The sequence below is a fragment of the Ctenocephalides felis genome, unplaced genomic scaffold, assembly GCF_003426905.1.
Source record: "Ctenocephalides felis isolate EL2017-DRISC unplaced genomic scaffold, ASM342690v1 CF-g0.4_SCAFFOLD_03572, whole genome shotgun sequence".
NCBI lineage: Eukaryota > Metazoa > Arthropoda > Insecta > Siphonaptera > Pulicidae > Ctenocephalides > Ctenocephalides felis.
Window position 1 is genome coordinate 13,268,511 of NW_020539726.1, and position 23,778 is coordinate 13,292,288.

The window sequence follows — 23,778 nt, forward strand, 5'->3', positions numbered from 1 at the left end:
CATTTTTTTTCTTTATTTTTTTATTTATTTGTTTTATTTTTATTTCAGTCTTATAATAGCTTATTAGATTTTATTATTATGATTGCTATTTATAATATCTAAAAATAAAGAAAGACTTGGTATTTTTTAGAAATAATAGAAATAATGGTATTGTACAACACAAATTAATGACTCTATTACTCATTAAACAAAATGCAAATGGTTAAATATTTTACAAATACATAGAAATAACATTCTATTAAATAATTTAACAGAACTAAATATTCAAACAGTAAAGCTAGATATGTTTTTACTTATTAGAAATTTAAATTTTATTGCTATTTTGAAGTCAGAAGTTTTGTACTTTTTTTGACTAATAGCTTTGGTGGCTGGCGACGCAATCATAGAAGTATTTTACGATATAAAAATTAAAATTAGTGGTGTATGGCATCGCGCCTTAAGGCAAATTGCTGGAACTTTTCGTGTCGTAACGAGATCAAGGAATATTAACTGTTTCCTTATAGACTTTTATAAATATTGTAACATTTATAATATATAGGTTTATAAGAGTTATATAAACTGAATTGCAAAGTTGTAATTAATTATTTAAAGTATGTTAGAACAGAATTAAAATTAAAATCTGAATTATTTCCGATATACAAAAAAAAAATTTTTTTTGAAAAAAAAAATTAGAACAAAAAAATTTGTTTCCAACATGCAGAAAGTTCTTTGAATAACAAAACTGTAATTTTTTGCATATTTAGCTCTGTATCTTCGAAATAACTGGACCTGCCTTTGCTAAAAACTAATCACCTCTTCTCCCAATCATTACAAATTGAATGTTTTTTAGATCATTCAAATTGGATACTCCGTTCTCTCAAGAACTCGATTTGTATTTTTTGCACTCTTGGTTCCGTATCCCCGTAACGGCTGGATCTACTTTTGCCAAAAACTAATCAGCACATCTCCCCATTCAAAACACACACAAACGTTCATTTTTTTCAGAGGTATGCCAAAACGTCGAGAAATGTAAACATTTTCATTTTTCATTTTCGGCCCATTACTATAACTACCCTACGCAAAGTTAAAAAAGGATATTTGTTCAAATAATCGCTTGTGAAACGTTTGGGAAACTTAGGTGGACTGTAATGGCAAGCAACTATTAACAGCAAAATTTTAACGCATTAATCTTTGCACTATATATAAACGTTAATAGGTAAAAACATTTTATTCATCTTTAAATTTTTTAAATTAAGCAAGTGGTGTACCGATAAGATAACAAAAACAGCAACTACAATTTAAAAAAATGTCAAGATGTTTTCTGTGTAGTATAAAACATTGAATGCCCCACATCAACCGTCATAAATAAGCAAAATATTAAGACAACAAAATGAAAACTTATATAATAATCTTTGTTGCAGTTTATGCTGTATCTGCTGGATATATCAGCAACAGACGTGAGAATAAAATTTATATCAATTTAATTTAACAATACCTACAACTACATATAAATATATAAATTATTATTTTCTAGCTTGGGCCAGGACTGAAAATTTTAATTCTGGGCGTATAGTGGGTGGTCAAGACGTCGACATTGAAGATTACGGTTGGCAAATTTCTTTCGAACAATATGGTCAGCATTTTTGTGGTGGATCAATTATAACTAATAGTATAATTCTGTCTGCCGCGCATTGCTTTGATAGGTAACAAATAAATATTTTAATTGCTTATATTAATAAATTGTGAGATTAAGTTTGCAAAAAATCATAACCGTGTATGATTATTTTAATAATTTTTATTTTCCAGGAAAGTTTAGCCTGAAGATGTTAAGATTAGAGCTGGCAGTAGTGAGGTATATAATGGAGGAGTCCTAGTACAGGTAAAAAGATGGGTAATTCACCCAGATTATGACAGTAAGGAACAAGATAGAGATGTCGCAATAGTCTTTTTGGAAACACCATTGGAGTTGAATGGCGGTTCAATTCGTACCATCAATGTTATTGGAAGAAATGTTAAAGTGGCGAATAATGCAAATCTCACCGTTACCGGATGGGGATACCTTCAAGTAAATATAACAGATTAGTTCTCTATTTTATAATGGAAATATATGAAATCATTTATTGATCAATACATGATTTTCTAGGAAGAAGTTCACGACGTTTCCGAAACTCTGAAAGGAGTTTCTGTGCCAAAGATTGACTTCTCTCTGTGTAAACTACTTTATTCAACGCGCTATTTAGTAACAGATAAGTGAGTATATATATTTTCAAAAAACATTTGCTTTAATATCAATTTTTCATTACTATCAGTTTTGCTCATTTGTTCATCAATAAATATTATTAGCAAGTCATTATATCGTAAGCAAAAAGTCCTTATTCATTGTCGGTTAGTTTGATGATCAGATCTACACTAATTAAAATATTTGCTTAGATAGATTTCATTTCAAAATAGGATTTTAGCATCATGATAAAACAAAGATTAGATTTCAAGTTGTGTTATAATATCTCTCATACTTCAGTTATGTTGTGCTTTTTATAATCGAAGCATATGTTAATTTTTGAATATTGGATTTATGGTTATATTTACAAGAGATTTATGTTTTAATTAAAATGAATCCTGTATCTGATAGTATTTGTAATGTCATAATCAGAATCACAAGTAGTTAATGATTGCTATTAGAAAAAATGTAATATAAAACAGTTATAAAAATAACTCGTGATGTATGGCAACATGCTAAATTGCTGTAACTTCCCGTACCAAAAATTACAATTATTAAAACAGCTTTAAACTTATTTGAGATTTCTAAAAAAAAAAAATATATTGTGTATTTTCTTTCTCTAACTTTATTCCAAAACTATCGCAGCTGTTTACGAGACAAAATATCGAAGCGCGTAAATATAATAGTCTATAAAATATCTGATAATTCGATATTTTGCCCCGTATCTCCGAAACCGTCGAATCGGTCTCTGCCAAAAACTAATCAGCACGTCTCCCTATTATTACCAATCGAATGTTTTTTGAATTATTCCAATCGTTTGATCCGTGTTCCCAAAATCGTAGACGAAAATTTGTATACGCACACAGACCCACACACACACACACATACACACACACACTGACATACATCTATCATTTCTAAGGTTTGCCAAAATGTTCAGAAACCTCTGAAACGTAAAGATGTTTTTTTATACATAAATATTTTCATTTTCGATTTTTTTGCGACCACTATAACTTAACCATATGGATAGCTAATTAATTAAAATTTATTTTACATGATAAAAGCAATTTTATATAATTAGTTTTACTCGCATTTTTGCCAGCTTTATCGATATATTATTACCTATATATTATTTATTTATTTTCTTGATTTTTCAACAATTTAGTATGCTTTGTGCTGGTTTTCTCAATGGAGAAAAAGATTCATGTCAAGGAGATAGTGGTGGACCGCTTGTTGATGACACCAATACCCTCGTAGGAATTGTATCCTGGGGTGATGGCTGTGCCAGACCTGTTAGTCCAGGAATATACACCAGACTTTCATCTCCAGTAGTTAGAGATTTCATAACAAACCAAACAGGAGTTTAATTTTATATCATAATCATTGAAAAGAACGCCAAATGGCACCATTTGACCATTTGACCATTTATTATTAACCAAAATTTATAGTAGGTATATATTAATACAAAAGTATAATATATTTTGTAAATATTTACTTCAAATTATTCAAAAAAATATATTTTTAAGCATATAAATGTAACTATTTTATTTACTGAGACTCATATAGGGGAGACTGGGCGGACATGGCACGGTTGTGCAGTAGTGACAGTCAACATTACAGCTAAACTAAACTGATTTTGAGATAAGGTCCAAAAATAGTATGTTTGTTCGAACAACAAAATATGAGAGAGAAAGGGAAAGAAAAATTCAATGCATGAAAAAAAAAGATTTGCCAAAAATTTCAATTTAGCTTTGTTTAAGAAAAATATGTTTTGTAATATATTGTTATATTATATTCATAAGCTTTGTTGATATGTTTATGTTGAGTTAGAGAAAAAATATATACATACACATTAATGTGATATCTTGCAGTTTGAAACTTTATATATATATATATATATATATATATATATAAGTAATTAATGAAAATTACCCGCGCAATTATCAGTAATTACAAAGATATGGAGGAAATTGAAATATTTTTAAATAAATGTTAATTTAAGCAAACGATAAACATTTTTATATACTAGCAGTAATATCACAGTTAATCGCAAATATCACCAGTTGAAATGAATTGTGGGCTTTTATTTGTAATATTTAGTTACACTATTATACTTTTGGATAGTGGTGCAAGTATGTATTATAAAATATAGTATATGATAAATAGTTATCAGCAGTTTGCAGTTTTAGAATACGACTTTCCGCTCAAATAATCAACTACTATTTATTAGAAAAAGGTTTTGATTGTAGTTTTTTTTGAAGTTTTGAATAAATAATTATTTGGGAAATTATATATCTCTATATAGTATATATCTCTATAATTATAAATCCTCTATGAGCCTAATTTTTATTTTCAATTCAAAAAATATATTGAAACAATAAATTAGTATTTATAAACCTATTTATACAAATGAAATAGAAACTAGTTGGTATTGGTATTTTGCCTTAAGGCAAGTTACATGAACTTCCCGATATGTGTGAATAATCGACTTAATCAATAAAAAATAAATTAATGTATGAGTGATTAAAAGTATTCCGAATGGATTTATTACACATAATTGAAAATGAACGCACACGTTAACTCTAAAAGTTAGTGTATTTTCTAAAAGCAAATTTTTAAAAATCAACAATTTTTATAATTGAACCAGTGTCCGTAGGTCTTTATTGGTTTAGTATGTTTATTAAGACCAATTAATCTATCGTTATACCAAGTAAATCGTTCATTTTAACAAACGTCAAAAAAACTACTCACTTTCTCAAACTTGAATGAATTTTTAAAATATGACGCATAGCCGTAATATTTCAGTAAGTTCTATAAGACCATGATATACATACATCGCCAAAAAAAGTTCCATAAAAATCGGCTTACATTTTTTTTTTCAAATATTAATTACAAGAAAACGGCTCGGTAGATTTTCACTTAAAACTAATCGGTATCATTCCCAATTAATATCTTTCGAACAGTTTTTGATTTTTTAAAATCGATTCGGTAGTATGAGCTTCAATGTGGACGAAAAGTTTAACGCTTTTTTTAACTTCCCGTAGGGCAAAGTGCTGATTAGTTTTTAGCAAAGGCAGGTCTAGCCGTTCCGAAGATACGGGGCAAAAAATGCCAAAAATGGTAACTCAGTTTTTAAGAGAACGGAGTGTCCGATTTTAATAATTCAAAAAACATATTACTTGTATTAACAATATGAAGAATTGATCAAATGTTTATGAAGGCAGGTTTCGGAGATCTAATGAAAAAAGTTTTAAAAAAATGCCATTTGGCGGTCAAAAATAATCATTGGACATATGCACATCAAATTATCAGATATATTTTATAGAGATTTTAACAATAAGTATAAATTTTGTTTACATTCCTATGGGTTCCGTACCAATGTTTACCCGATAGACGACGACGCGTCGCTTACGCGCTTTGACGTTTTGTCTCTATGCAGACAAAGCAGTACGATTGCTTTGAAAAAAAAAGCAAAAATTTCCAAAATTCCCAAATATGTCAAAAAAAAAATTGTGTCGAATTTATAGTTTTCTAATTTTTAAATCTAATTTTTTCGAAGTAAAATTTTTTCAAAAATGTTAATCGTTTTTAAAAAAATAATAATTTTTTGTACGGGTAGTTCCAGCAGTTTGCCTTAAGGCTAGATGCCATGCGCCCCACTAGTTCCAAATTACAATGGAACGGCTTGGCAGATCGTCCCACAAAACTGATTGAACGATAATCCTCATCGAGATACATCAAATGGCTTTTAAATTTCTGAAATCGGTACAGTAGGTTTTGAGCAAACGACGATGAAAGGGTTAATTTTGACAATTGCCAAAAAAACGATATTAATTTTTGCAAACTGTGACGAATTTTTAAAGTTAAACGAGTTGTCGTAGGGCCGTAATATTTTACTACGCTCTAGAAGACTATGGTATTTACCGTCAAAAAAATAATAAAAAACGTCGAAAAATTTTTTTTAATACATTATTACAAAAAAACGGCCAGGCTGATCTCTACCAAAAACTAATCAGCACGATTCCCAACCAATATCTTTCGAACTCGAATAAAGAAACGGCTTGGTCGATCGTCGCACAAGACTGACAAACAATAGTCCTCATCGAGATGCATTGAATTGCTTTTAAATTTTTGAAATCGGTCAAATCGTTTTTGTGAAAACGTCGATTTACGGCAAAATATCTGTTCACATATACACACACACATACTTTTTCCAAATTTGGTCTCATTCGATTCAGAATGGCTTGAAACATCTAAACATAAAATTAGCGAATCGGATTTTTTGATGAAAACATAAACTTCTCCTTCAGGAAGTTAAAAATGTTTAAACAATTATATTTTAGTAAATTAACTTTTTGAGTTTCAAGTCGCAGCGATCTATATTGTTCGCCTTTTGTGTATAAAAATATATGCGTGTAATTCTGCAAAATCCATGGTATCAAAAATTATTAAATTTTCATTTTTTACTTTTTATATTTTCTGCAATTCAATTGCTTTAGTTTTCAAATTTTGATTTTTAGTATCCACTGATTCAAGGCTATGATTATAATCGAAACGTATGAGTTGTAAAATAAGCTTTTGAAAGCATTTTTAATTCTATTGATGTTAGGCCTTATTATTAGATTGTTAATGCATTAGTCAACAATTCAGAATTATTGAATCGGGCAACGGCGATGTCCATTTTCACTTGAACATATAGATCAAAAATATGTTTCCAATTAAAAACAAGCCAATTTTGGGCACTGCGGTGTGTGAAAAATGACAATGGAAAATTTCTCACACTATTCTTCACTGAATCGAGTTGAAGTTTATCTCAACTCATGGACTTACCCTAGGGTAGTACCATCTATTTTTTTAACAATATTTTGCCCATAGGTTGTGATAAACAGCCCATTGATCGAATAGTGGGAGGTGCAAATGTGAGCATCGAAGACTATGGATGGCAAGTGTCCGTCCAGTTATTAAATCTTCATTATTGTGGAGAAACAATTATTGCAAAGCAATGGGTTCTTACAGCTGCACATTGCTTCATTAGGTAAGCTATAATATCTAACTACTTATATTACAAACTTATCTACATATTGATCATTATATCTACATACCAATTGATATACTTGTATGTATATGCACGGTAATATTAATTCGGCTTAATATTAATTAATTCATTAATTTATTATTTATTTATTTATTACCTATGTCATTTATTTAGCTTAATGCCTATAAGACTATATTCAGTTAGAGCTGGAAGTGATACCATCAACGAAGGCGGAATCGTGAAGCAAGTAGAAAAAGGAATAAATCACCCAAAATTCAATGATACCAATTATGATAATGACGTATCCCTGCTTTATTTGGAAACTCCATTGCATTTAAACGGTATCACTATCCGTACAATCAGTTTAATAGAGCCAGGAGTTATAGTGCCGCAAGGTGAAATTGTCAGAATAACTGGATGGGGTTACACAAAGGTAAAATAGTTATATGAAAATTATTTAAGTTTTAATCTCTAGTTATCCATAACTAAATCACGTTTTATTTTATTTAGTTTTAATAGTTGGTCATAGTTTCTATTTTTCTGCCTGTGCGAGTTGAAAAATATTTTTACTCAATTAGTTTTCAACAAATTATCACAACAGCTTCACTGACAAAGGGTGTTAATAAAGTTTGAACCTATTCATTTTTAACATTACCTAAATTTTGATAAATGTTTTATATTTTATATGTTGTAACTCTACTAAATATTAGAATTTACAAAAACAATAACTAGTGCAATATTTTATTTATCAGGATCAAGCTCAAACCAATTCTAAATTTCTCAAAGGAGTCTCTATTCCTATACTTGACCCAACAGAATGCAAAAGCAGATACGGAAGGATGTTCACAAACAAGTAAGGGTAATGTCCATGAAAATTAGGAAATATTTAAAAATATTAATTAATAATTATGTCCGATATACACTTTTTCACTGGTTATTTTCAATATTGCTAAATTTACACAAATTAACTAGAGAAAATTAACATAGATTATATATCTAATAATAAACTGCATGGCATCATGCCAAGGTAAATTGCTGGTACTTCCCGCACCAAAAATTAATTTTTTAAAGAAGATAATTTTTTTTTAACTTTGAAAAAATTAGTTTTTTGAGAAATTTTTAATTTTTGAAAAAAGTTGACTTTTTTGGAATGAAAATGAAAAAAAAGTTTTCTTTATTTTGAAATGTTTTGGAAATTTTGAATTTTGTTTCAAAACAATCGTACTGCTTTAGCTGCATAGAGACGAAATGTCAATACAAGTACAATGTATTTTGAATTATTAAAATCGGACGCTCCGTTCTGTTAAAAACTGAGTCTCCATTTTTGGCTAGCCGTATCTCTAAAACGGCTAGCTCTCCCTTTGCCAAAAATCAGCACGTCTCCTTATCAATAGGAATCGAATGCTTTTTGAATAATTGAAATCGGTTGAAAATTTATACACACATACAGCCATTTTTTCTAAGGTCTTGCAAAATGTTCAGAAACCTACGTAACACGTAAATATATATAAAAATGTTCATTTTCAATTTTTTGCTGTGTCCTATTACTATAACTTACCCTAGGAATTGTTAATATTTATTCATGAAATAGTCCTATAGCCTTGTAGTTGATACAATTTACTTTCGCTAAATTTAATGGAAATACTATGTACTTTTTTCAGATACATGATATATTGTTCATAATAATGTCAAAAAATATATGCATTACCTAAATATATTATTTAGGACGCAGAGAAAAAAGACATGGTCAAGACTGATTGGTGATCTACCTATGTTTAGCTTGCAAATTTTGTAATATAAATTCGGAATTTGGGTCTATTGTAGTAACCCTGAAAAATAAATGATAAAGGAAATTGTAATTAAGTGATAATTTGTAAGCTAAACGTAGGTCCCTGAAAATTTGTAATTAAGTGATAAAGGAATTAGCTTTCTCATTAAAAATTAAATGCTGTATTCCAATTTAAAATAAAAGCTGGAGTATCAGTTAGAATTGATAAAATTTGTGAGTATAGCAAAATAGTAAAATTTTGACTTTGATCCTAGATAATATTTTGTGGTGATGACTTTTTGGTCTTTACTTCAGGTAAGAAAGCAAAATTTGTGAGGGCACAAGTCTTTTTTTATGTGATAGTCAATGTTAACAGTAGTTTCTGAATTTCGCACATAAAAATTTTTTCAAAACGTTAAATAAATTGTAAAACTTAAGAAAATTAGAGAAATTGGGGAATGCACTAAATTAATGTAATGATAAAAGGCGGCCAGAGCCAATAATATCTTTTTGATACATGTTAATTTTATGCATTACTAATTTCAGCATGCTGTGTGCCGGTTATCTCGAGGGAGAAAAAGATGCCTGTCAAGGTGATGACGGGGGTCCTCTAATAACAAAAAATAGAATTGTGATAGGAATCACTTCCTGGGCATCTGGATGCGGAAGAAAAGATAGTCCAGGTGTATATACTCGTCTTTCTTCCCCAGACATCAGAAAATTTATTCGTCATAACGCTGGCGTTTAAGTCGAGTCAAGGAATATTAAATAAATAAAACTAAATAAAATTAGTAATTTTATGATATTATATATTTTATAAATTATACATTCATTACAATTATACATTATACATTATACATTCATTGTTTTCAATAAAATAGAATTTTGTTTGATATGTGATAAATTGATTAAGTATAATAAGAAACATCGATTAATAGTTTTGCGGCAATATTGAATAAAGTTATGAAATTTAGGGCATATTGGTATGATAAGTTAAGCAAATTGTTAAAATATTAGATATAGCAAACACAAAAATTTCAATTTAAAAGTTTTTCTTATGTTTTTAACGTTCGTATAGATTTTTTTTTTATTTTCATCTAAACTATAACTGCCTGAGAAAGCATTCAGTAATTGTTGTGATTAGTTATAAAATAAGTTTTTAAAATACTACCCATTGGTAGTATTTCAAGTTAGTATAATAAATATAAATATGTGACAATAATTGCAAGCAAATAATAAATATAAATATGTGAGAATAATTACAAGCACTATACGAAATATATAATTTCTATACTAAGTCGTATAGAAATTAGTTTTCAATATGAACACAATAAAGCGGCAGGAGTGGCCGGGCGCAAAATCCCACCGGCCGCCCACATTATAAAATGGCCCACATTTTTTAAATTTTATACTGATGTGCGCCAATTTCTTGAATGAATTTTTCTGAACTAATTCAGTGAACTTTGATTTTAAACGAGATCTATAATTTTTTTATTGCGATTCAATACACAGATGTTTTTGTTACAACTACTGCCGCCTAAGAGAGGAATCTTTTAGTGTTTTTAATCAACGTGTAATTGAGTACGCTGAAAAATCTCATGAAATTGAATACAACGTGACGTTTTTTGCATCAAAAGATTTTGAATTGTTTTTCATAAAAATATAACTGTCTGCAATTTTGTTTCTAAATGAATTTGAATTCAAGATTAATTTTATACATTATTACAAATGAAAAAATTACAGTTTTGTAATGTTAATTTTTTAATAAATTTCAGAGCTCCTGAAGCAAATTAAGGATATTTAAAAATTTGCACTATTTTCCAACGATTCATTTGGTACAATACAGTTGAATTTTTATCACAACATTTATTTATATCACAAAATTTAAACAATCAAATCAATTTATTCATGAGCTCTACTAATTTTCAAACAATTAATTTCAAATATTATTAACTTCCCGAAGGAGAAGTGTGTGTGTGTGTGTGTGAGCGTGTATGTGAACTAATACTAACCTTTCTAACGATGCTAATTAAAAAATAGTCCAAACAACCGCACTACCCGAAAATTCAAAACAAAAAATTATTTTCATTTTTTCATGCACTAAAAAATAATTATTTACCAATATTTGTTATTAATAATGCAGTACATACCAATGTGAACAGATTGGCGTTATTGGTTTGTCGATATCTCTTACAGTTGCGACAAAAAACGACTTTGAAAAAAGGGGCCACTTTCACACATTTTCAATGATATCTCGGCCAAATGATGAGCTACGGATTTGAAATTTGGTATATCTGATTTTCTCGAAAATACCTATAAAATGGCATCAAAATTATCTAAATACCAGGGTGGGGCCAATTCTGTATGGAAACACGCCCATACCCATTATTTTCGAAACTAGTGGAGTAGGGCATCGTGCCTTAAGGCAAATTGCTGAAACTTCCCGTACCGTAACAAAATTTTCGAGAAAGATTAAATGTTTTCAAATAGATTATTTTAAATTCTGTATCATCGTATAATATTTCAATATAAACTGAATTTCAAAGTTAAAATAATTCACTTGAAAGATTTAGAACTTTAACCGCAATTGAAATTGAAATCTGAATTATTTTCGATATACAAAAAAAAATTTTTTGAAAAAAAATTGAAATGAAATTTTTTTTCTCAAAATCAATTGGTTCGTCAACACAAGCAGAAAGTTTTTTGATTTATTCAAATCTGATGCTTATTTCTCTCAAAAACTACCATTTTGTGTACATTTAGCTCAGTATCTTCAAAATGGCTGGACCTGTCTTTGCAAAAACTAATCAGCACATCTTCCGATCAATAGGAATCAAATGTTTTTTAAACCATTCAAATCGGTTGATCGGAAAACGTAAACGAAAAAATGCGGACACACAAAACACACACATACATTTTTTCTGAGGTATGACAAAATGTTCAGAAACTTTCAAAACGTCGAGAAATGCAAAATTTTTCATTTTCGATTTTTGGCCCATTACTATAACTACCCTACGGGAAATATAATAAACAGTTGAAAATTTTATCTAAATATCTAAATGTCAATTTCGGTTGATTAAGTCAATTATTACATCTATCGGGAAGTTCAAGCAACTGCCTTAAGTGTATTGATTACTTAAGCCTTAAATGTATTGATTACATTTGATATGTAGTAATTAATGATCTAATCGACCAAAATCAAACTTTTAAGCTACAGAATTCGTGAAAATTAAAGTTTCAAACCACTTGCATGGAAATTATTATTAGAGCACGAAAAGAATAAAAATATTGAATCAACAATTACAAATGCATAATATAAGCTATACACTTACTTCAAAATATTACCCAATTTCTGTAGAAATGAATAAAAATATAAAAGCCTATTATATTATAAAATTCATTATAGTTAAACATGATATTTATTTTAGAAGAGTGAATCTCTATAAAAAAAGCTTAAGAGAATACTTGTAATATCAACACTATATGGCGGAATTTCTATTTATCTTTTTGAATACTAATGATGAACAATGTAATATTGTGCAAATAAAACTGATAAAGTGCGTTAGAATTAGTAGTAAACAAGCATAATATAAATTATATAGTTTAAAATGCGCCTATAATCTCTTCAAAGTGAATTACGAATACTATTTATTGATAAGTTATCAACGGATAAGAATCAAATACGTAGGTGTTTTTAAAAACAATTTAAGCTATCATTAAGTTACTTTGAATACTGTATATAAAAGAAAGAAAAAACTAAAAATGTATTAGTTCTGGTGGCATTTGAAACTAGCACCTTACAAAATGAAAATAATATTGGTGCTGTTGGTTGCCGTTTTTGCTGTTTCGGCCAGACACACTAACAGAAGACGTAAGTAAAAGTAATATTTTATGAAAAATTTTCAACATTCATTCATATGTAAAAACGATTTTGAAAAATAGTACCGTATTTAAGTTTCCAAAGGGTTGAATATTATAATCTCTATAAAAGGTAAAATTATTTTCGTTGTAATACCTTTACGTTTGATACCATCCCAATAGTTTTGGCATAAGTACGTAGGTATTGTGATTTTTTTGTATAGCGAAAGAAATGCATTTATGCAACCCAGTCAGATCTTTTGTTCGCGTATGTCAGACTCCATACAGCCTGGATATAATACCGATTGAATCCAAAGCTTTTCTCTTGCTTCTGGTACTCACGGAAACCGCCGTTATGCATTATTTCGTAGGGGAGGATCTAGAGTGCTATAATTTTTGCTCAGAAATTTTACTTATCTTTGTAGTTGTGTACACGTATAAATTTGCCACACGTATAACGAGTGAACCGATTTAAATTATTAACTAGCTGTAAGTGGAATTCTGTCTTAAGGCAATTAAGGCATCGTGCCTTAAGGCAAATTGCTGGAACTTCCCGTACCAATTATTATTACTTTTTTAAAAACGAATAATATTCTTGAAAAAATTTTACTTCAAAAAAATAAGATTTTTGAGAAACTATAAATTGGACAAAAAATTATTTTTTTTGAAAAAAAAAAATTTTTTTTTAATTTTTTTTTTTTTGAAAAATAATGTTTTCTTTATTTTGACATATTTTGAAAGATCTGAACTTTTTTTCAAAGCAATCGTACGGCTTTAACTGCATGTGGAGACAAAATATAAAGCGCGTAAGCGCCGCGTCGCCGTCTAACGGATAAACATTGGTACGGAACCCATAGGAATGTAAACAAAATTTATACTTATTGTTAAAATCTCTATAAAATATCTGATAATTTGATGTGCATATGTCTAATGTTTATTTTTGACCGCCAAATGGCTCATTTTTTTACTTTTTTCCCCATATCTCCAAAGTCGTTGGACCTGCCTTTCCAAAAATTTGAACAGTTTTTTATTTAGTCAATACAAATAAAATGTTTTTTGAATTATTCAAATCGGACGCTCCGTTCTCTAAAAAACTGAGTTGCTGTTTTTGGCACTTTTTGCCCCGTATCTCCGAAACGGCTAGACCTGCCTTCTCCAAAAACTAATCAGCACGTCTCCTTATCAATACGGATTGAATGTTTTTTAAATTATTCAAATTGCTTCATCCGTGTTCCCGAAATCTTCGACAAAAATTTGTATCCGCACACACATACATACTACGCACACACACACACACACACACACACACATACATCCATTTTTTCTAAGGTATGCCAAAATGTTCAGAAACCTCTGAAACGTAAAGATATATAAAAATTTTCATTTCGAATTTTTTTGCGATTACTATAACTTACCCTACGGGAAGTTAAAAAACGATTTGTAAGCTTATAAATCCTATTACAAGTTCTTGAATATAGGTATTACTGAAAAAAAAATAACTAAGGAGGCGTCCATTAATCACGTGAAGCGTTGATTTTGGGGGGGGGGGGTTAACGAAAAAATCACGAAAAATCACGTGGGAGGGGGAGGGGTCCAGTGAGATATCACGTGTATTCATTTTTTACCAAAATTTTCAAAAAAGAACAGAAATTTGACGTTTTCTTCGTAAATAAATAAACGATTAATTCGAAAACTTTGTTCGGAAAATTTTACGTAACTAAAAATACACGTGATGTTTGCTGGGGAAGGGGGGGTAAATCTAAATGTGACGACGTATCACCAAGGGCGAGGGGGGACAAAAATCTCTAAAAAATCGATCACGTGATTAATGGGCACCCCCTAAGCAGTTATTTATGGGCAAAACTAAGTATTCGATTCATGTTCACCAAAGTATCAGACACAAACCGTAGAAGATTTTAAATTACAATTTTAAAAATTCTTATAGTACACGTAAGTACTACTTTACGTACAAAATTATAGCTATTCTTGAAGCAAATCCTACTAAATAGAACAGTATAAAAAATTAGTAATTAAAAGTAGTGTCTGTAGTGAGATCATTTAAATTAATATTTGTAATCAAATCTTTATAAAAAGAAAAATTACTAATGATCAAATCTAATATTTTAGACACGGGTAAATTTCGCCGGACCTCCTTAACAAATCGCATTGTCGGAGGTGAGGATGTAAGTATTGAGGATTATGGGTGGCAAGTTTCTCTACAAATATATGATCCGCCACAACATTTCTGCGGGGGAACGATTTTAACTAAGGACTGGATTTTAACTGCTGCACACTGTTGGCCAAAGTGAGTTAAATTCTGAGTTGAAGTGTTAGCAAATTGTCATAAAGTTTTGAGTATTTATATCTTTATTACAGACAGATTAATCCTCGATATGTTACAATCAGAGCTGGAAGTAGCGACGTATATAATGGAGGAACAGTGATAAAATTATATTTCCATATAATTCATCCAAACTACAATACAAAAACACATGATAACGATGCTGCCTTAGTTTTTTTGCAATCTTCCTTGCCTTTAAACAGTGGATCAATTCGTTCGATAGGTTTAATTCCACAAGGAACCGTTTTACCCGCGGGGGAAGAAGTTACTGTAACGGGATGGGGATATTTACAGGTAAACTATAAGCAGTTCATTCTAATGAAGGTAAGGTAATAATAATGATATATTAATATATGATTATTTTGCAGCAAGATGTTGAGGTCGTATCTGAAACTCTTAAAGGAGTCACGGTGCCAATAATAGATACGGCTACATGCAAAAAAGATTACGAAGGTCGTTATACAGTAACTGATAAGTAAGTAGTTTGCCACAAGGCAAAATAAAAAATATTTAAATAATTTAACGTTTATTATTTTTAATGGTCTGTACATTTTAGCATGATATGCGCTGAGTACAAAGGAGATGTGCCCAAAGATTCCTGCCAGGGGGACAGCGGTGGTCCATTAGTTAACAGCAACAAGACTCTTGTGGGAATTGTATCTTGGGGCGCTGGATGCGCCAAAGAAAACTCTCCGGGTGTGTACTCACGAGTTGCTTCTCCAAGCATTAGAAATTTCATTCGTTCCTACACTTTTGTTTGAAAACTTTTAATTGAAATTGCTTTAACAACAATCTATGTCTTATATTAAAACGTGTAATAATAATGAATAAATTTGCTTTACACATGGAGTGTTTGATCTTTCAATTTCTTATTAAAAGCCAAACGAAGTGGTCATGATTCTCGGCCTAGCAACCATAAGGTTTAAATCCAAAGTGAAAACTAGGCTTTCGGCGAATTATCGTAATATTACAATTAGTGAAGAGTGAAGACAACTATTAGGTTGTCTTTTAATGAAATAGATATCTGTCTTAATATGTTAGAACAATCTCTGGATAATCTTCGATATCTTTCGTAAAAGAAAATATGTAGAAGAAGTAAGCATCGTTCACAACAGCAACTAGTGATAGTTGTAATTGCTTCCTTATTTAGAGCTAAAAATGGCTAAATAGGCTTAGCATTATTTCTTCTATTTACAAAAAAAATGTAATTTTTTACTTTAATTTTGTAATGTAATGTAATAAGTTGTATAAATGTTAGATGTAAAATACCAAGTTCAATATCCACTGATGATGACATTAAATTGTATGTCGAAACATTTGGAATTAAAGATTACTTCATAAATCTTTGTTAACTTCCCGAAGGAGAAGTCTATGTTTTTATCATAACATTCGATTCGCTAATTTTATGTTTTCTCGACGTTTCAAGCCATTCTGAATCGAGTAAGACCTTTGGAAAAAGTATGTATGTGTGTATGTGAACAGATTTTTTGCCGTAAATCGACGTTTCCTCAAAAACGGCTCGACCGATTTTAGAAATTTAAATTTACATTCGATATATCTCGATCAGGACTATCGTTTGTCAGTTTTGCGCTACGATCGGCCGAACCGTTTCTTTATAAATCGCAGAAAAATAAAAAAAAATGACCACGTTTTAGCCCGCAATTCTGAATCGATTTTAAAAATTCAAAAACTGTTCGAAAGATATTGGTTGAGAATCGTGCTGATTAGTTTTTGCTAAAAATCGGCCGAACCTTTTTCTTGTAATAAAGTGTTAGAAAATTTTTGACGGTAGATACCATAGTCTTATAGATCATACTGAAATATTACGGCCCTACGACTACTCGATTAACTTTAAAGATTCGTCAAAGTTTGCAAATATTAGTATCGTTTTTTTTGGTATTTGTCAAAATTAGGCCTTTCATCGACATTTGCTCAAAAACGCCTGAACCGGTTTCAGAAATTTAACAGCTATTTGATGTACCTCGATGAGGATTATCGTTTGTCAGTTTTGTGTGACGACCTGCCAAAGCATTTCTTTGTAATTTGAAAAAGAATGTTAAACTTTTTGACCACATTTAAGCTCATACTACCGAATCGATTTAGAAAATCAAAAACTGTTCGAAACATATTAGTTGGGAATGATACTGATTAGTCTTAGATAAAAATCTGCCGAGCCGTTTTCTTGTAATTAACGTAAAGTAAAAATTAAGCCAATTTTTATGAAACTTTCTTTGGCAATATATATCATGGTCTTATAGAACTTACTGAGATATTTCAGCCTTACGACAAGTATTTTAATTTTAAAAACTCACCAAAATTTGAGAAAATGAGTAGTTTCTTTGATGATTGTTAAAATTAAAATTATAGACCATTTACTTGACATAACGATAGGGTACCAGGTCTTAATGAACATACTAAACCAATAAAATCCTACGGCATCTGGTTCAAATATAAAAATTGTAGATTTTTGAACATTTGCTTTTAGAAAATAATCCGAGTTAACGTGTTCGTTCGTTTTCAATTATGTGTAATGAATCTACTCGAAATACTTTTAATTGATCATAAATTAATTTATTTTTATTATTTAAATCGATATAACTCACATATCGGGAAGTTCATGTAATTTGCCTCATGACAAAATACCAATACCAACTAGGAAATTTATTCAATTGAATGCTATTTCATAAATTATTGATGTATTTTCAAAGACTTGTTTTTTATGCGGTTCCTATCGACAGCATAAAAAATGTATATCTATAAATTAAATGACAAAGTTGTTCAATATATGTAAGAGTAAAATGACTTCAGCATAATTTTTAATAAATCAAATTCAATAAAAACAATGAATCCTGCGACTCATGGTTAGACCGAACCCGTTTAAAAAAGTTACTTTAACAAATAAAAACTTTAAAGAATACTTAAAATAGCAAAACTATATGGCAAAACTCCGATTTATCTTATTTGAATACGATTGATTAACAATTCAATATTATAAAACAAACTAAAAAAAAATTGGTGCAGTAAACAAGTATAGGAAAGAGAGAGGTTTGTCATGATAGATTTTTTTCAAAACTAATTTATTATGAGATCCATTATTGAATTTAAGCCCGAATCACACGACACTTGTTTTGCTGCTTTATGGCCCTGCTTGCCAGGTAGCTGGCGGTCGAGGGTCCAAAATGACGTCATAGCGATCTCGGTTGCTTGCCAGCATGCTGGATTTCAACATTAGAACGTGCGCTATTTTTCGTGCTGGATTTGCCCATCTGGACCAATCGGGAAGCAGTAGTTTGTCACATGATCATCACGTGACGGCACTGCTGTCAAACTCGAAGAAAAAGTGCGACATATTTTGGAAATAGTTATGAAATCAATGTCAATTGATCGGTCTCGGGCAAAAACATAGTTTTCTCAAATTTTATTTCATTTAGATAGTTTAAAATAATATAAACGTAAATGATATTCAAAAACATTTTCTATTACATTTAAGTATAAACATTTTTTAATGTTTTTTTTTTATATATAGAAAAATTTTGAATTCAATTTATTTTAATTATTTCATTTATTGGCGAAATATTATTGAATATTATATTTCTAAAATTTACAAAAAAAATATTTAAAACTAATTAATACTTAAAATTAAAATATATATTTATAAATTTTACTAAAATAATAATTAAATTTTTACAATATTATTTATTATTTGTATTCATTATAATAAAAATCATTTTATTTATTTTTAATAATAATATTTCAATAAATAATTTTAATTCAGATTTATGAAAATTTAAATAAATGAAAATTTGTACATATGCACTGTTCATTTTTATCACTTTTGAGGTTATGTCGCATGCTACCGATTCACTCACACACCAACGCTCAAAAACAAGCCTCGTGTGATGCATACGGCTTGAAAAATATCATTATTTACAGCGCCGTCATCGGCGAAAAAATCAAGCGGGAAATCCAGCGTCAGAAAACAAGCCTCGTGTGATTCGGGCTTTATACTAATAAAAATGGGAGGATGCTGTAACTATTCATCTATATCAAGAATATATAATTGTTCATAATCATACAATCCAGTATTTTCTAGAAGCATTCTACAAAAGATATATGTGTATTTGATATATTTATTTGATCATCTATCTACATAGGATATAAAATCAATTGAGTATGATATAAAAGCTAGTTGCAACACGTACTAAGGCCTAATTGTAAGTAGTAACCAAGAACCTCACTCTCCCAATAATAATTACATAGTTTAAAATTCCTCCTATGATCACTGCAAACTAATTTACAATATGTATGCGATGATAAGTTATCAACAAATACGAATAAAACTAGTGGTTTATGGCATCGTGCCTTAAGGCAAATTGTTAGAAGTTTCCGTACCGTATCGAAATGTTCAGGGAATATTAAATGTTTCGTCAAATAGATTATTATAAATACTGTAACATTGTCTAATACTTATAAGATTTATTTAATCTGAATTGCAAAGTTAAAATTATTTAATTGAAGTATGTAAATGAGCTTTAGAACTTTAGCAAGAATTAATCTGAATTATTTTCTTTATACAAAATTTTTTTTTCCAAAAACTATTGTTTCATCAACACAAGCAGAAAGTTTTTTTGAATCGTTTAAATCGGATGCTTAGTTCTGTCAAAAACTGCCATTTTTGGACATTTAGGTCCGTATCTTCCAAATGGCTGGACCTGACTTTGCCAAAAACTAATCAGCGCATCTCGCTATCAATAGGAATCGAAAGCTTTTTGAACTATTCAAATCGGTTGATCCGTACGCCCAAAAATGTACATACAAAACACACACACACACACAAACTCATCAAATTCTTTTCTATCTTATACTAATCATAAATTTTTGAATAGCATTTTGTTATTTCTTAAATTGATTATAGATAAATTTTCATGATATAGTAAGTAAAATTTCTTTGAAAAATATCTATGATGATCGATGCGACTTTCCACATGTTGTCTATTCTATACTTATTTGTGAAACTATTTTATCAATTAATTGAGCAAAACAATCACACAATTTACTTAAATAATTCAGTAATCATGTAGATTTGCAAAAAAATTCATTATTCATCAATGAATATTAATTTAAATGAATTAAAACATTGATAAATACTATCAAGTAGCAAGTATTATCGGAAAAAACTACTGGTATATAGATAGTTTTTTTACCATTGAATAATCAGTCATTTTGAATAACTCTATTTTGCAATGTTTCGGCTGGGCCAGATTTCGGCTTTCCAATTTATGAATTATGGATGACAAAAATTTAGCAAAAATTTAAACCATTTGTTTGGCCGGACTGAAGGGTTTTGTGGGCTTCAAAAAATTTCATCTTATTTGGTAAGGGATTTGGGCTAATATAAGAAAGTTTCTAGTAAGTAGATTGCTATTCGAAAAATATCAGAGATCAACCTTCATTTCGGAATAGAACTTTGCCAAGAGAAAAACAAAATACATGATGGATTTGCCTGTTAAACATAATTATTTATTAACTTTCCATATGACAAGTTATTGTAGTCATCAAAAAATCTAAATTGAAACTTTTCGCATAACTTTACGTTTCAGAGGTTTTTAAACATTTTGGTATACCTTAGAAAAAATGAATGTGTATGTCTGCGTATGTGTAGATACAATTTTCTGTCGACAATTTCGGGCATAGGCAATCATCGATTTGAATAATTCAATAAATAATCGATTCCTATTGGAAAGGAGACGTGCTGATTAGTTTTTGCCAAGTGTGGGTCTAGCGGTTTCGGGAAAACAAAGCGAAGAGTGCCGAAAATAGATATCCAAAAAATATTCAACTCATTACTGATAGGAAAAAGTGGTGATTTGTTTTTGGCATACGGAGCTAAATGTGAAAAAAATGGCAGTTTTTGAGAGAACTAAGCATCCGGTCTGAATTATTCAAAAACTTTCTGCTTGTGTTGACTAAACGATTGCTTTTGGATTAAGAAAAAAATCTTTTTTTTTGTCAATTTTTTTTTTAATTTATACTACTATTTTTCTGTAAACATATATAAACATCATCGTCCAATTCATAAGCTCTTATATTTTGCCTATAAAATAAGAAAAATGAAAGTTACAGTATTTGTAACAGTCTATTTGAATACATTTAAAGTTTTTCAAATATTTCGTTACGGTACAGAAGTTCCAGCAATTTGTCTTAAGGCATGATGCTACATACTACTGGTTTCAATTTATACTATAACTTTTTTTTAAATCAATATACATTACTTCATCGATTTTTCTCACTTTTTATTTTTTGGAAGTTAGTCGTTGTGTGCACTGAACGGCTCGATTTAAAAGGATTAAAGGAAATATATAATATCGTTTGACATCTCAATCAGAAAAAAAGTCTATTACTTACTACTGTTGCCTCATTACCCTATAGCTTAAATTGCCTATAATCTCTGCAAAGTAAATTATAATACTTAGTTATGATAAGTTATCAACGACAAAAATCAATTAAATAATGTTTTGAAAAACAGTTTGAACTATCAGATACTTTAATTACTGTATATAAAAGAAAGAAAAACTTTGAACTTCATCAGTTCTGGTCGCATTGGTAACTAGCACCAAACACAATGAAAATAATATTGGTGCAGTTGGTTGCCGTTTTTGCTGTTTCGGCCAGACACGCTAACAGAAGACAAAATTTTATAATGATATGTCATGAATTAATAAATATATCACATTGGAAACATGCTCATATGTACACACGATCTTGAGTAAGTAATTGTTCCTAATAGTTCTAAAATTCTATTTAAGTTTTTTCTAATATCCTTACATTAAAATCATCCTGCTGGTTTTGGCTTATGTGGAGTTAACCGATTATATATATATATATATATATATATATATATATATAACATATAACCAAATTACCTGATATGATTAAAAACTGATTTGCAAGATTAGTCTCTAAACTCTAATGCGTTTTGATTAATGCATAGGAAAAAATGATATCAATTTATAGACAGAACTGAGTACTCAATTCATGTGTATCAAACTATTTAACATTAGAAATGTAATCAAATTATGTTTTCATTAATAAAATATCTGATAATTTGATAAGCATATGTCTAATGATCATTTTTGTTCGAGAAATGACTTTTTTTACTTATTGGATCTCCGAAACAGCTAGACTTGTCTTTCCAAAAATTCTCAGTGCCTCATTTTGTCAATAAAAATGTTTTTTTGAATTATTCAAATCGGTTGATCCTTGTTCTCGAAATCGTCGACGAAAAATTGTATCCGCACGTACATACACAATATACACACACGGACAAATATTTCATTCTCAATTGTTTTGCGATTACTATAACTTATCCTAGTATTTTATAGTATTATATCCTATTACTAGTAGTACTTACTAGTAGTAGTAAGAACTTAGTTTCTTTAACACTGATCGTGCCGCCGTTTTTTGTATATTTATTCCTACGTGTATGATATATGAAAGTTAGTTTGGAACAAATCTGAAAATACAATTCATTATAATTAATGAACTTTTTTTAAATCATTTTAAGTCATTGATCATTACATTTTTACATCTGAGTGCATTCAATGTACATATTGCGCATGCATATTTTTTGCATTTAGAGTATTTAGAGCAAATGTTGGTGGTTTTATTTTTTCTACTGTTTTCAATTTAAAATTTCTTTTTGCGAATAACATCTGTATGAGGCAATACTTTTTTGTAATTGTTCGTTTTTCATTTTTTAAGAAATTTTCGAAAGCAGGTACCCTGTTCTATTGCTTCAAAAAAAGCAATTTAAAACAATTTTTAGACTTAAACATTTGACCGCAATACTTAGAATTAGCAGCAAATTTTCTCGCCACTCAAATTACTAAGTCTACATTGTAATATGATTTTTTTTTCGATAAATACTTATCATTGCTTTATATTGTAACAGAACAACTACGTATAGTAAAAATTAACGATAAAAATCGTTTAATATAATCATTTTATTGCAATCTAATTAGTTGTATTTACTTTCTATTCGAGGTTATTAACTTCCCGTAGTGCAAGAAAATCGAAAATGAAAATTTTTGCATTTCTCGACGTTTTGAAGGTTTCTGAATATTTTGGCATAACTCAGAAAATATGCATGTGTGTGTTTTGTGTGTCCGCATTTTTTCGTTCACGTTTTCGGGCGTACGGATCAACCGATTTGAATGGTTCAAAAAACATTCGATTGATATAAAAATGTGCTGATTAGTTTTTGGCAATAGCAGGTCCAGCCGTTTCGGAGATACGAAGCACTGAGTGCAGAAAATAGAAATCAAGTTTTTGAGAGAACGGAGCATCCGTTTTGAATGATCTAGAGAACTTTCAATTTGTAATGACGGAGAGAAGTGATGATTAGATTTTGGCAGAGGCAGGTTCAGTCGTTTCGTAGATACCAAGAATTTTAAAAAAATGGCAGTTTTTGAGAAAACTAAGCATTCGATTTGAATGATTCAAAAAACTTTTTGCTAGTTTTGACAATATAATTGCTTTTGGGAAAAAATAATTCAAATTCTTTATTCGAACCATTATTT

The 23,778-nt window shown here is 29.6% G+C and overlaps 1 pseudogene; it reads left to right on the plus strand.

The window, feature by feature from the left end:
- Positions 1-1,369: 1,369 nt before the first annotated feature.
- On the plus strand, positions 1,370-15,960 carry LOC113388096 (annotated as a pseudogene).
- The last annotated feature ends 7,818 nt before the right edge of the window (positions 15,961-23,778 follow it).